Genomic DNA, 14,802 nt, shown 5'->3' on the forward strand with positions numbered 1-14,802 from the left:
ATAAAAAGTTTATTGGGAAGAGGCAGCATGGATGTTCAAGAGGAAAATCTTGCCTAACCAACATGATAGCTGCCTATAATGAGACATCTGACTTGTTGATGAAGGGAGAACAGGAAAACTTGTTTATCTTGGCTTCAGCTTTTGACACTTGTTTAGCAACTTCATCAACGAACTAGTGAAGTACACCCTGGATTTGTGAACGGTGAGGTGGACTGAAAAACAGAACTGCCAGGTTCAAAGGGCTGTGATCCCTTTTCTGGTCAGTGGGAACTTCACAGGACTGCCACGACTTCTCAAATATGGATAATGGCTTATCCACTTAATCTGTCAGCTCCCTCAGTACCCATGGATATATCTCATCAGGTCCCATGGAGCCTTGCAATTTCAGGTTCCTTAGGTGGTCTTGAACCTGATTTTCACTTTTATGTGGCATTGGCTATCTTTGCATATGATGTATGGCTCTGTGGCTAAGTACACCTAGCAGTGGATATACTGTGTCTAGTTATGGTGTTCATACTTTAAAGTATATTTTAGGAGGCAGAATGAGTGTGGGGGACACTCATGCCCAGAAGGACGTGATGAGCTGTCTGTGACTGCATGTCTTTGTTATTCTGTGCTCTATGAAGGGACTCTACCTGCAGGAGATATGCCAGCTGTCCTCAAAGTAAGAGTGGTATGTGGACACTAGTCATATACAGATTTACAGAGCACACAGATGGCTTCAGTGCCTGGATGTCCCTGAGCTGTCAGTAGGAGGCATCCCAGCTTCTGTCACCCTTCCTCCTCCCCACGAACCCAAGGAGATGTTTCAAAGTCAGGAACAGGCTGAGGGACATCAAACTTTGCCTGATGATAAAGCATTTTGCAAAAAGAGGTTCAGTGGGGTTACTCCATAATTTCCAATTATCTTACTCCGCAGTTTTCCCTAGAGCCCAAGCCTGCTTTTTTTATGCTACCAGAGCACTAAAATGAAGTTTACATGAAATATCCTTTCCTCCTGCCTGAAATTTTCATACAAAATCTTGGATGATGCCAGAGATTAAAGAAACTGAGAAGCCACCCTCCCAGCTAAGAGCTCTAACAGACTCATATTCCTTTTGGTCAGGCAGATGGGACAGAAATACTGCTTTTTTGATAAGTAATAGCTTTGCCTTTTTGGTGTGACTTCTGGACGTCATTCAGCTGAAGTCTATAATCTCATTTCTAGTTCAGCTTTAAGACAAAGATTAAAAGCAGTTTAATACTGGTTTGATGTTTTTCCCCCTTTTAAGCCAAATGGATGCCTGGCTGTTGTAACAAGCTATATATAGTTTGGGGAAGTTCGGTGACAAAGGATAATGTGTCAGATGGTAAAAAGACATAGTCATTCCTCCCCCTTCCATTTTTCCAGACATGACTTGTTTAAGGAGGAGGGAAAAATGTGGTGTAAGAACTGTCCTGTTGATTGTATATTGCACTGGAATATGGGAGAGCAGGGAGTCCTTAGGAAGTAAAAGTAGAGTTGATAATTTTTTTTTCTAATTGATTTTGAATTACACTGCAGTTTGTAACAACTCTGTTAGAACACTTATGAGACAATATATACACCTGAATTTGTATTCATAAGCGTGAGTGGCAACACTGATACTTCCGTGTTGTCCGTATAAGACTGGTTCCATGTGAATTTTAATGGAATGTTACCAACTTTTTAATCACAAGAAACACTTTGAACTACCATTAAATCTGTGGCATAAAGTAACAGGTGTGAACATCGCATCCAAGCGTTAAAACTGCCAATCCTGTATTGACTCAGTGCATTACACAAGGCTGATGCAATCTCAGCCAGCAAGGTGTAGCTGTGTGCACCTGGGGTCTGATTTCAAGCCCTTATGGTCCAGAGGAAACAGCCCTGCTCTCCTGACGTGGGCGACTTCTCTGAATCACCACCCTTACCAGGGCTTAAACTGGTGGATTGTGTGAGCATGGGGCTGAGCTGTGTACATCTCACCAATCTACTAGATCAGGGCAGGATATTTGCAATTAGTAAATCTCTAGCATAGTGACTCTTTTCACTCCGTGTGTGCAGCAAGAAAAATAGGCTGTTGTTTTGAAATGGCCGGCCATTTCAAAACAACAGCCTATACAGGATTAATCTGACACAAAAGGGTCAAAGATTTTTATCTTCTTTGGTAGATCCCCTGGCAACACAGATTATGGGTGATTTTCTTCAACTCTTCTTCTAAAATTAGTAATTTAAATTCTAATGTTTATCCTATTTTGGTGCTTGAAAAAACTAATACATGCCAATCTACAAGAAAAATAATATTCCCAGAAGAACAGCTTCTCCCCAAGAAGTTGGCAGGCCAAAAACTACCTGCAGCTGTGTGGAGAAATTAACAAAAAGATCTGTAGATTTGGCTGAACTCTTAAACTGCTAAGAGAATTTTTTTTAAATGACATAAGTAAATTCTGTCTTATTGTGAATTCTTTTGAAATTTCTTAAATAACTTTTTCTAATTATTAAGACAGAACCAGTAATGGAGTAGTCCTATCAGTTTTAGTAAACCATTTCTTAATTTTCCTGTGAAGGAACATAATTTGGATACATTGCTTCCCGATTATTTTAAAATAAGCTTTATATGAGTTTACCCATCATTGTACAGTGGAAATTAGTGATGCCAAAAAACCTTTCTCCACCTGAAATATGCTTTGTCTCTTGATGAATAAATTTTACTATAACTTGCATGATTTGGAAAATAATATCTTAACTGGAAAGATGGAAAAGTACACAGAAAAGCACTCCTCTGTGCTTCTGCACCTGAATAACTGTTTTCCTGTTGGAAAAAAAAAAGAGTTTGTTCACAACAATCACAGAGTTACCAAGAGGACAGCTACATATGTTTTTTAAGAAGAGATGGCTTTCAATTTGAGAGATACATTTTTCCGTCTCTCACTGGACAGGGACAGATGGGATTTTCTGTATAAACTCAGCCTTTCTCCAGGTCACCAAATGGAAAGCAGAAGTGACACTTTTGTGAAGCTTTAAGCATGGCTTTCTTAGAGATTGGAATAGCCCATTGGACAGCTGGGACCTTACAAAGTGTGAGATCTCTGACTTCCTCCAACATTGTATGAAATCAGTTGTCAGAGTGGTAATTGTACCAATCAATTGTCAGACTGGAATGCATCAACCCTACCCTGATTCTATCCTCATTACATACACTGAGGTGGAGTTTGCTGATGGCAGTCTCCGTGGGCTGAGTGCAGGGAAAGTTCCAACTCCCTGTAAATTCTGGGAGCTATATCTGATCCTTGTATGCTAAGCAATAAATTGATATCAATATAGTTGTCCAATACTCTATAGTATGCTTCCACAGAGAAAGCCATGTGCCTGTGTCTTTCTCTTTCAGAATGCAGTAAGACTATAAAATCAGATCTCACACTTTCACCTTTATTCATAACTACATAAATGTTCTTCAGTCTTGTTGATAGAGTCTTAGATTACATTAAACACAAGGATGGAAGACTCTCAGATCTTTTGGGGTTGGAGACAAGTCAGAATGACTTCTAGAAGAGAAGCTAGTCCAAGAAACTACTTTGCCAGTTTATTCTTTCCAGTGTCTGGAGAAGACCATCATACATCGTTCAAGCTCACAATTTATTTAAACATAGAAAAGAGAAAAATCAAAAACCGTGAAAGAGACTTTTAAGGACATTGAATAGTCATGGGGCAGTAGAGTGCAGTCACAGATTGAACTCTGTCTATGGGGACAGACAAAAATAGAAAGAGAAGGGAAATCACCAAGATAGGTGACTGAGAGCAGACAAAATTCAACCTTGGCAAAGGACACATCTTTGGACTGTGCAAACTGAAAAGTTCATGCACATTACAAGGCTCTAGATGAACTGATTGGTTGTAGCTATAAATATGTATATATTTATATGCAAGTACATATATATGAAGGCACACTCTGCTGTATTTTATCTTCCTATCCATCAGAGTACTCTGCAGTTCTCATGACATGATTGCCTTATTCACAGATCAGACTTAATTCTGAGTATAATCTTGTTATTATTTCTCATTCCTATGAAGTTCTTCATCCTTCTAGTAGGGAGAAGTCTTAGACTTAACTATAATTAATTCTACCCCAAATACCAAATCATGAAGGGAACATGAAAGTCTTCCAAAGCTGAATATGCATACTTTTCTAATTTTCTTCAGGTTTAATAAAAAAGTGCCATACAAATATTGTGTAATTTTTGGTAATTTTCCAATTCCATTAACAGTAAACCAAAAATATTTTTATAAGTTCGGCTTTATCTTTCATAGGATTGAAATGTCTACCAATATGAAAATAAAATGAACCGCATATTATCCATCTTCCTTGACATATCTCTCATGAACACATTGGAGCTCCATGAGGAATCATTTTGTCTTCTATCTTCTTTGAAATACATTTAAACACTCCTCTCCTCTCCTCTCCTCTCCTCTCCTCTCCTCTCCTCTCCTCTCCTCTCCTCTCCTCTCCTCTCCTCTCCTCTCCTCTCCTCTCCTCTCCTCTCCTCTCCTCTCCTCTCCTCTCCTCTCCTCTCCTCTCCTCTCCTCTCCTCTCCTCTCCTCTCCTCTCCTCTCCTCTCCTCTCCTCTCCTCTCCTCTCCTCTCCTCTCCTCTCCTCTCCTCTCCTCTCCTCTCCTCTCCTCTCCTCTCCTCTCCTCTCCTCTCCTCTCCTCTCCTCTCCTCTCCTCTCCTCTCCTCTCCTCTCCTCTCCTCTCCTCTCCTCTCCTCTCCTCTCCTCTCCCAAAAAGAACAGTCTATTCTATTCACAAATGTGAAAACAACCATAGTCTGCACTGTTCAGGGAAATTGCAATATGATTGTATTAGATGTTTGAGACGAACTTTTTCAAGGAGACATTGAAGGATCCTTTTTTCCCTGACCTAAATAACAGACTTAGGAGGAAAATGTTAAGTAGATTGTATAAAATAAATACTTCAGAAATTTCCCTTGGAAGACAGATGCTTATATGGGACAATTTTGGTAATCCTTTCTCTTTTCCTGTTTTCTGAGGTCACTCACCATCTGCTTGAACTATTTGGCTGTGTGGCTTTACAAGTCAGCTCATTTCTCAGCTCAGGAGGAAAAAGTATCTTTGGAAGTTACCAGAGCAACCAGCTCTGAATTACAGAATAATGTTTAGGCAAGAGAGATAGTCTTTATTTATATTCTTTCTATTTTTAGAAGACATTGTGTCTTTCAAACCATGGATCTATATTCTTTCATTAATTATGCGAAATTATAAATCGATTTTAACTACCATAAAAAAAAAAAAAAAAAAAAAAAAGACAAATGAGACCATTGGCACCAAAAAAAAGCAGCATCCAGGATCTCCAAACATACACTCTGTGGAAGGGGTAGGACTGCAATTTGCATCAGTTAAGCAGGTATCTATGGCTGCCTTGATCGCTAGTCTTGCTTCCTCCTCTTTTGGCTGACATTGTCAGTATATTGATTTTCCATTGCCATACCTCATCCCAGCTCATTGCTTTTGCTGTGCAACCCCCCCTCCACTGCACCCCTACCCTTTCCCCCTGTCCCAGGTGTTTTCTGGTGCCTCCACCAGGATTTCTTACTCAAGTTCCAGCTACTTGCCTGTTCCTTTTCTCAATTATCCATCCTGTTTCCAACATGGCAAATCTTCTCCCTAGTCCTATTCTTTCCTTTCTTCCCACAGCAGAAAAATTCACTTTTACCCTTTTTCCAATCTCACTTGAGCTGCCTTTGCCTCCAAAGCTACTTGTATCTGAACTGACAATTAAAATCCAGTTTTCCAAACAATATTTTAATTTCATTTCTTCCTAATCTCTCTTTCCATTCATGATTCCAGCATGGCTTGTCCTCTACTTATCTTTCCATTTTCATTATCCCTACTCTGCCTGTGACAGTCTAGTCTCTTTCCTCCTTCTATCCTCTTTTAAAATTCCTAATGGTCTAAAAAAGGAGACATATTTCCTCTAAGTAATGTCCTCAGATAGTTTCAGTGAGAAGAGTCAGCTGAAGATGCATAGTCCATCAAAATATGGCAGAAAGAAAAAGAGATAAAGGAAACAAACCAACAAGATTTTGGAAAGATGTTCAGTTTGTATATATATTTTTATAGAGTTTCAAATGATATTTCTGTAAAAAAGAAAATTGTGTTATATAATAGAAATAAGTTAATAACTTAAGGATGTGAAAAGTCTGACAAACAACTAATCATGTCTAAGTCTGGCCAGTATGAATTACCATCTTTTCCTCGAGCAGCAATTTGCAGTCTTGTGGTACTGAAGTAACAGGCAGTAAGTGGGAAAAGACAGTTTAACCAAGAACTGTTTGCTTAATCTTAAATATGTGTGAAGTTTTATATTGTTTGTCATGTTACATGTTCTTTCTTTTTCAGGGCACAAGTGTGAAAAACTGAAGCATATTATCGCTAGTATAATAATAGAGTACTTTTGCCACCTGGCACCAAACTGAACAGCAGCATTTTTCATGCATCTAAATAATTCCCCAGTTTAGGCAGTGATCACATTAAAATATCCAGCTAAACTACTGAAGAATAGCATTAGAAATGTGTAAACTTGAGCAGAAAATATTCTTGGTTTCAGTGCCTTCCACATTATTTTGCCATTTCTCTTGGCTTGAATTTTTACATAATAGGTGAGTTCTGGACTTTCTTTTTCCACCCCATCTAGGTACAATAAAAGGTCATGAAGGTAAGTATATTGTGCATGTTTTTGAAAACCTGAGTGAAATATCTTGGAGGAGAAGAGGCTAAAATAGCAGAGAAATACACATGAAAATGATACTGAGGGCTGCTAGGAAAACTGATCTTGACAGGATCATAGAAAAATCTGGGTTCAAAAGTATCTGGCTATTGTATGGCTGACCCCCCTGGTCAGGATTGTATTTAGATTAAGATAAGGCAACCTTAAAAGGACATTGAAATCCTTGGATCTTTCAGAAGGGTTTTGAAAGGGGTCATATTTGTCAATGCTTCAAGAAGTCATTGATTTCAGTGCTTCTGTGTGACAAGAAAAGGAAAATCCTGAAGTAAATGAGGGTGTTGGGTAGAATTTGAGAGATACAGCCTCAGTGTCTACACACTGGGAGAAACTCAGAGTCAAATGCTGCCTTCTTATCTGCATGAGGGTGTGTACAGACAAAGGCTAGGGCAGGCTGGACAAAGACTGCCTTACATCATGAAGGAACCAACTGAAGTTTCTAACAGACCATGCTTCCTCTGGACATCCATCTCATGTTTTGAATGTAGTCAGTGTTTAAGGAACAGGAATGACTGATGTGTCTGTGCAAAACACAGCTTCAACTCTTTACTGTGGAAGATACAGTAAATGAGAACCAACTTATTTCATCTAAAACTTGGTGGCTGCATATGGCACAGCCTGGCTGCCAGAAGGAGAAGAGAGGAGGAATCCCAATGTCAGATTCCTTGGAGGGAAACAATTTGTCCTCTGTCCTTTCCCAAGAAGCATCTTGCTCTAGAAGCCAAACTGAGCACGTTGTGGATCTCTGAATCCCTGTAAAAAAAACCCACACGTGGTGAATGAGCTTTCCATGACTTTTCAGATTTGGTTAGAGTGCTCTCTGTGATGAGGGAACAGCCTGGCCCATGCATGCCACAACACATGGCAACATGTCATAAAATGACAGGGAAGTTCAGTCAGCAAACTATGCACAAGAGCTTCTCTCAACAGTGTCTGCGCAAACATCAGGTGATATTTTGATGAAGAGACATCATGATGTGATATGATCTGCCACAACGTGAGGATAGGCTGCATGGGACAAATCCTACAGCAGTCAACCCTGCTCTCACAGCAGAACTCACCACCCTCCTGAGCCTGGGTTTGCACCCCAGTGTTTTCTGTGCAGGAATCTGATTTTACCCCCCTCTCACGCACAGTAATTTTCTCTGAGAGGGGATCTAGTCATTCTTTTACATTTGATTTTCTTATTCATAGATATATTTCCTTTAATTTCTAGTTTTAGTTTTTTAGTTTTTTAGTTTTTAAAATTTTTAGTTTTTCCACTTCTAGGGGAATAGTGACTACTTGCTGTCTGCTGGTTGTGTTTTGTTTTCTGGATTGCATGCATTAATCATCACTGCTTATGATCAGTGACAGGCATTTTTAAAAGATGAGACTGGTGCATGAAAAACAGTGAATTACTTCCAGACCTATCTCAGTCTAAATGAATGTTACTGTTAAACTTCATTTAATGTTTAGTAGTTATGTAAGCAATTATAAAAGAATTTGTTGACATCTAACGACTCAGAAAAAAAAAAATTATTACACCATGAAACACTATGTATAGAACTCAGTATGCTCAATTAAGAAGACATTAGAACAACTAGGTTTGTTTTGTCTGATGTCCTCTAAATAATTTTTTCCATAGAGATGAAGTATGCATTTCCAAAATTATGTTTTCCCTCATCATCTTTCTTTCATATCTGTCCATACAGTGTCCTTTTAATTTCAATGTCATATTTTGACAAGCAATTTCAAGGAAGACATATTTTATAAGTGCTTTTTGCAAACAAGTGATATAAAACAATGTTCTATAGTTTGGCTGAGTGTTAGAAATGCATTGTCAAAATACTCCTTCAGCCAAATCTAAGGTTTTATTTTAAGGTGACACTGAAATATTTAATCAAACAAGTAGGCCACTGTTCTAAGAAGTGCATCTACTCGTTGGCAGAGCATTACTAATTATGCCTGATACATTCATTGCATTAATTTGTTAGCCAGCTCTATTGAATGTCCTAGCATGATGCCATTCTATTTTAAGGACATTTGTGAGTTATAAAAACCCTTAATTTATTACTCTTTTACAATCCAAAAGTCCTATTTGGTTTTGGTGAAACAAAGCTGTAATCCTGGTGAGGTTTGTTATTTTATTGGCTTTCATTGAGTGCCTTGTGTCTTCAATGCAATGTTATCATTAACCTTATTAATGAATCAGACTAACCTATAGCTTGGAATAGTTGTCTCAAATTCTAAGGTATGACTTTCTTATTTCACTTCTGCAAATAAAAATGACTATAATACTCAACAGTATTGTTTATTGTTTTGCAGTTAACATTGCTCTTTGTGAAATCTTTGTCAGCTGATGGGTACTCAGAAGTTTAAACCATTTTGTGTGTGTGTGTGTTTTGAGAAAAAGTATATCTGACTTTTATCCAAATGTCTTGATTTATTACCGCTTTTAATAAGCTACATCACAAAAACAACTTGCAATGAGTAACTTAAGAAAATATGGTTCTCATTCAATCTCCTCTAAAATATCCTTGGGAATTCCAAGGGGCAGAAAAGCAGATTAAAAATTCCTTTACAGATCACATGAGCTATTGCTTATTAAAGCACAGATTAATTACTTCTCTGTTGATAAATTACTTCTGACACATGTAATTAAAGCAGAAGATTCAATCATTAACTTCAATCACTGTGAAAGTACACTTAAAAGGAGCAAATTGCAATGCACAAAGGGTAATATCCTAATGGTACACTGCTTTTATATATATCTAGATACAGATATAGATATAGATATATAAAAATAAATTTCTATTAAAATGTAATTGTATATATCTGATTTTCATACTTCTAACATCTTAAATCACTGAAACAACATGAAAGAAAAAAAATGCTTGAAAATATTTTTTAAAAAAGCTTTAGAGGGATAACTGTTTGATATTGTATGGTGCATATATGTAGCACACATCTCTGATGTTCCTTAGGTGCAAACAAGCTGGTGCCTGATGTTGCTACTTATTGTACATCATGGAGAGAAAGGCAGTCTCTGACTCAGAGAAAGGTTTGGGACATTAATAACTGCATCACTGTGAGTCTGTCTGCCTCACACCACAAGGAGAAAAACACCGCACTTAACTCAGAGACAGGCTGATGTCACTTAGCCTCGCTAAATACCTGCTAATGAAAAAACATGCAGTGATTTTCAGTGACTTGACTGCCATGCAGTATCTCATACACTGACAAATCCTGGTAAAGTGGCTCTACTTTGAAGTGCTTGGTATGAATCAGCTCTGTCTCTTTTCCAACCCAGATTTCAACCGTGTTAGTACATTTCTCTTGTTCAGTTTCGTCTGAATACTGTGTCATTGGCTGCCACCAGGCTCAACAGCTATCCCTTGATTATGAGCAGGGGTCAGGTAGACCATTATCCTGAGTGTTCCCCCTGGGATTTGCCTGAGGGAAGAAAAGCAGCCTCCTGTGGTGCTTGCATAATCCTGTGTTTTCTGTCTTGTAGTTGTCCACGTTGTTGAAATCCACCCTGAGGGACAGAGCCTGCCACTGGGAAACTTCTCCAAGTGGTTCATGGAAAAGCTTCATCCACTTCATTCTTTCCATGAGGGACTCCATAATAGACTTCCAACAGACTGTCCCCAGTGTTTCCTTACCTTCTGTTGTGGAATCTTAGGCTCTCGGCAGGGAAAGGGCGACATAAATTTTTCTCCTTTAACATCTGACACACGTAAATCTGAAGGGTCAGTGGTCAGGCCTGATAAATATTTATTCTTGATAGCTTTCCTGTATTTCAGTGGTGTTTTCCTATTAAATTAGGAATAGCATATATATAAAAGGGACTTACAAGAAAGGCGGGAACAGACCTTTTAACAGGTCCTATTGCAATAGGACAAAGGGCAATGGTTTTAAACTGAAGGAGGGTCGATTTAGATTGGATATAAGGAGATTTTCTACAATGAGGGGGGTGGAACCCTGGAACAGTTGCCAAGACAGTTGTAAAGATGCCCCATCCCTGGAAATAGTCACGGTCGGGTTGGATAGGGCTCTTGATAATTGGATCTAGTTGAAGATGTGCTCATGGCAGGAAGGTTGGACTAGATGACCTTTAAAGGTTCTATCTAACCCAAACTATTTTTTTAATTCTATGATTCTATGCTGAAGTGAAAGATTCTGATTGTCATGATGTTTTGAAATCTAAACTTATCTCTTAAACTGTCTGGGGTAAGACAATGCTTTTGGAAAGGAAAATCTGGAGTTTGGGCACTAAGGGCAGGAAAATCCATTTGGGAAGGTGATGGGAAAGCTGTTAAAACATCTTCTGTGGGCTGAGAGATGAAAGAAGCTGGAGAAAAAATAACTTTTAGTGCTCAGATTTCTTGCTGAGAACTGGAAAATCAGTGTAGAGAACAACTGTCAGCAAGGACAGATCAGCCAGGAGCTGTAGTGTGACTGTCTTGTGGGAGGAGGTGAGACTGGAGGGTCTACAGCAGCCTGCTTGAGTCCTTGCTGCTCCCAAACAGTTCTGAACTGCATTCCACTGCAGGGGGAAAAAAAGCTATTGCTCAATTTATAATCTCTGTTTTCTATAAAATGAATGAATTTTATGACAGACGCCCAACTCTGTGACAGATGGCCAACTTTTAAAAGACAAAATTAGGTGAAATGAATGTCACTCATAAAGGTGAAGTATTTGTCAAAGGCCATAGAGAAAACAGGAAATAAAGCAGCACATTAAGATAGGCTGTAATGTAGAGGGTGATTGGGAAGAGTACAGCTCTGGCTTCATTTATGGAAATGAAGTTGCATCCACTTACACAAAAATGATTATGGCTCCCACTGTCCTAGATTAAACAACTCCCAGATCTCATTTACCTAATGTGCCCAAAGTTCAGATTCACTCAGCCTTTCTTGACATTTGAATAGCAATTTGAGGCTTCAATTCTTTCTGTCCTTCTTCATTCACAGTTGCTAAATTCTAATTACATTTTTTTATGCAAGCAACAGGCCAGTGACTCTCTTGCCAGAAGGATTTTTCCTTTCATTTTTTTGGTTGGTTTTGGTTGGTTTTTTTTGGTTGTGTTTTTGTTTTTTTAAAGAGGGAGTAAAGAGATCTCAAAAAAGCTTAAAATGTCTGAGTAAAGATATCAGAAGAAGAGTGTGTTGCTTGTATCTAATTCTTAACCATTGTTACATGGTTAACATTGTAACAACATGGTACCATCAGACGTTTTATTCTGGAAGGCCTTTGATGTGTACCTATTGCTACTCAAATAGTTTGGAAGTGATGCATATAATTATTTTCTTGAGAGAAATAAAAAAATATTTTTAATATTCTATATGGCTATGACTTTTTAGGGCAAATAGAAAGCACTTGGCAAGATGTGTAAGAAAACTGCACTACAACAAATAACTTTTGTTTTGACATTGCCTAGAAAAGTGATTAATGCAAAATAATGTTATATTTTTCTGCATTTTGATAGAATGCCATGGAATAAGATACATGGATTTAGTAACCAACCAGGAGAAGAAGCTACTTAAAAAAATACCTTTATCCTTGAATTTCTTCATCATTTGTTAGTGAAGAATACTGGAATGATTATGCCAAGTCAGAGAAAAGGTCCTTTTAGCCTTGCTCTGTATATCAAACAGTGGAGGATGATGGGATCACAGGATAATTCCAGCAGGGGGGGACCTCAGGAGGTCCCTGGTCCAACCTCCTGCTTGCAGCAGGTTCAGCAGGTTCTGGGGCCAATCCAAAATGCTCAGAACTTCTCCTAGCCAGTGCTTTAAAGCCTCCAAGGACAAAGTCTTCAAAACCTGTGCCTTTTCCTGACTGTCCTCTCATGGGAAAGGTCTCTCCTAATATTGAGGGTGAGCCTCTCCTGTCTCAGTTACTGCTGTTGGTCCTTGTCCTCCCGCCCTGCATGGCTGCGATGAGCCCAGCTGCAGAACCTTGAGGATCTCCACATAGGCACTGCTGCCTAATGTTAACTTCACCCCAGATCCATAGCTCCAAGCTGTGAAAGTCCAGCTCCCCAAGCCTCTCCTCAGAGAAATACTGCTTCAGACACACCTTCACATTCCAGGTAGAAAAAAAAGACCTGAAGAAAAAACCACTATTTTTCCCCCTAACTTTTGTTGCAGTGTGTATTTATTTTTCTTTTGATTATCTTGCCTATCCAGTTCCTTACCCACACAGTTCCCCACCTAGCTTGGCTGTGGTGTCCAAACATGAATACAGGAATATTGTGGGAGATGTTTCCGAAAAGCTCGCCAAAGTTGACGTGAATTACCGTTCACATTCCCTGCTCTCTCCTTGTCCAGGAACCCAGCCATGTTAGGGTCTGACATGATTTACCCTGGCAAACACATGCTCTTTCAGTCACTTTCCTCTCCTCTCTGTTATCAGAAATGTGCTTCAAGGGGATAGAAACTTGTGCTCAGGGAAAAATGCAGAGCTGGGGAATGCAGGAAATCATAACTACCCTTGTATGCATTCCCAGTTTTCAGCACACTTCAGGATAGAGGCTTACTGAATCAGAATTCATATCTTTGTATTAGTGAACATCAAAGTACATTATCTACCAATAATATCTCTAATTCCAGCCAAATTAAACAGGTAGCATCTCCAACAACCTATGAAAGTTTCACACTTTAATTTCATGTTCTGTGAATATGTAGATGCCTCAGTTTTGGGGTTCAAAAACTTCTACTCATCAGTCTTCTCTTTACATTCAGTTGGGAGAAGCAGGTTCCTAAATAGGAGGAACAGGAAGGTTTGCTTTGGTTTTGTTGGTTTTTTTTTTCAACAGGCTTACTTATTTTAAAGTGCTTGCTTGGAAAAGTTAAAAAAACCTCTTATTTCTTTTTTAGATAGAGGTCACTTAGGAATAAACTATTCTATAGAATGAAAAAGTTGTTCCTTCCTCTGCCCCATGACCTTTGTCTGGATTTATCAACATACTCAGAAATCATAATGATTTTTTCTTTCATTTGGTTGTCTTTTTTTTCATTTAATTTTTCAATTACTTCACTTATAGATAAAGTTTTCCAAGGGAGAGGTCAGGGAGTTGGAAGTGCAGGTGGAATGTCTGGCTAAGCATGATAAATGCAGTTCCTGAGCAGGTTCCTTGGGATCCCCAAACCACACTGTCAGATAACGACTCTCCCTCTCTTAACTGGGGTACACCTGCTTTGTTGTAAATACCTTCTTTCCAAGGATTTTACAAATACTAGATGCAACCTGCTGAACCCAGTTCCTGTCATTCAAGGTGAGATCCGTGATTTGGTCATATCCACTTGATGACAATTATTAGTGTTATCTGCCCTAGGGTTGATACACAGAATTTGACTTGATACCACATCAGCTTTAGCCACTCACCCTTAGACTTCAGAGCATTAACCACAGCCAGTGTCTGTGTGTATGTATGCCTGTAACATGGTTGTATTTCCTACACCTGAAGCATAGTTGAAGCACGACTTCATTTATTTCAAAAAGAAAGATTTGTAGACATTAGAGATGAATTTTTAAGGCAGTAGCTAGAAACTCAAATTACTATGTCATATGTAGTTGGTTTACTTGATATAAGAGTAGAAAAGATAATATACTTCAGGGAAACTGAATATAATGTAAACCAACTATACCTATTCAAGAAACATTAATTAATCTGGTGGCTGAAGTGCCAAATAAATGGCATCTTAAGGAGATCAGTGGCTTTAGCCCAGTGCACTTCCAAACATTTGTACTTAAGTGCTGCATTTTCTTTTGAATTTTAAATTATGATTAACATACAGGCAATTGCAAAAATATTTGTGACAGGGGTGTTATGTTTGCATAGAACTTGTGAAGTTTTCCAATATGACAATGCCATTGCTGTAGAAGCTATAAACTCTTAACTGCAGAGTAGTGAAAGAAGATTACATTATAATTCACCTTGGGTAGTAAATTGAATGAAGATTCTATCCTGCTTTGAGTGAAGGAAATAATAAAATTGCAGTTGGCTTCCT

Source organism: Poecile atricapillus, chromosome 1 (assembly GCF_030490865.1).
Source record: "Poecile atricapillus isolate bPoeAtr1 chromosome 1, bPoeAtr1.hap1, whole genome shotgun sequence".
NCBI lineage: Eukaryota > Metazoa > Chordata > Aves > Passeriformes > Paridae > Poecile > Poecile atricapillus.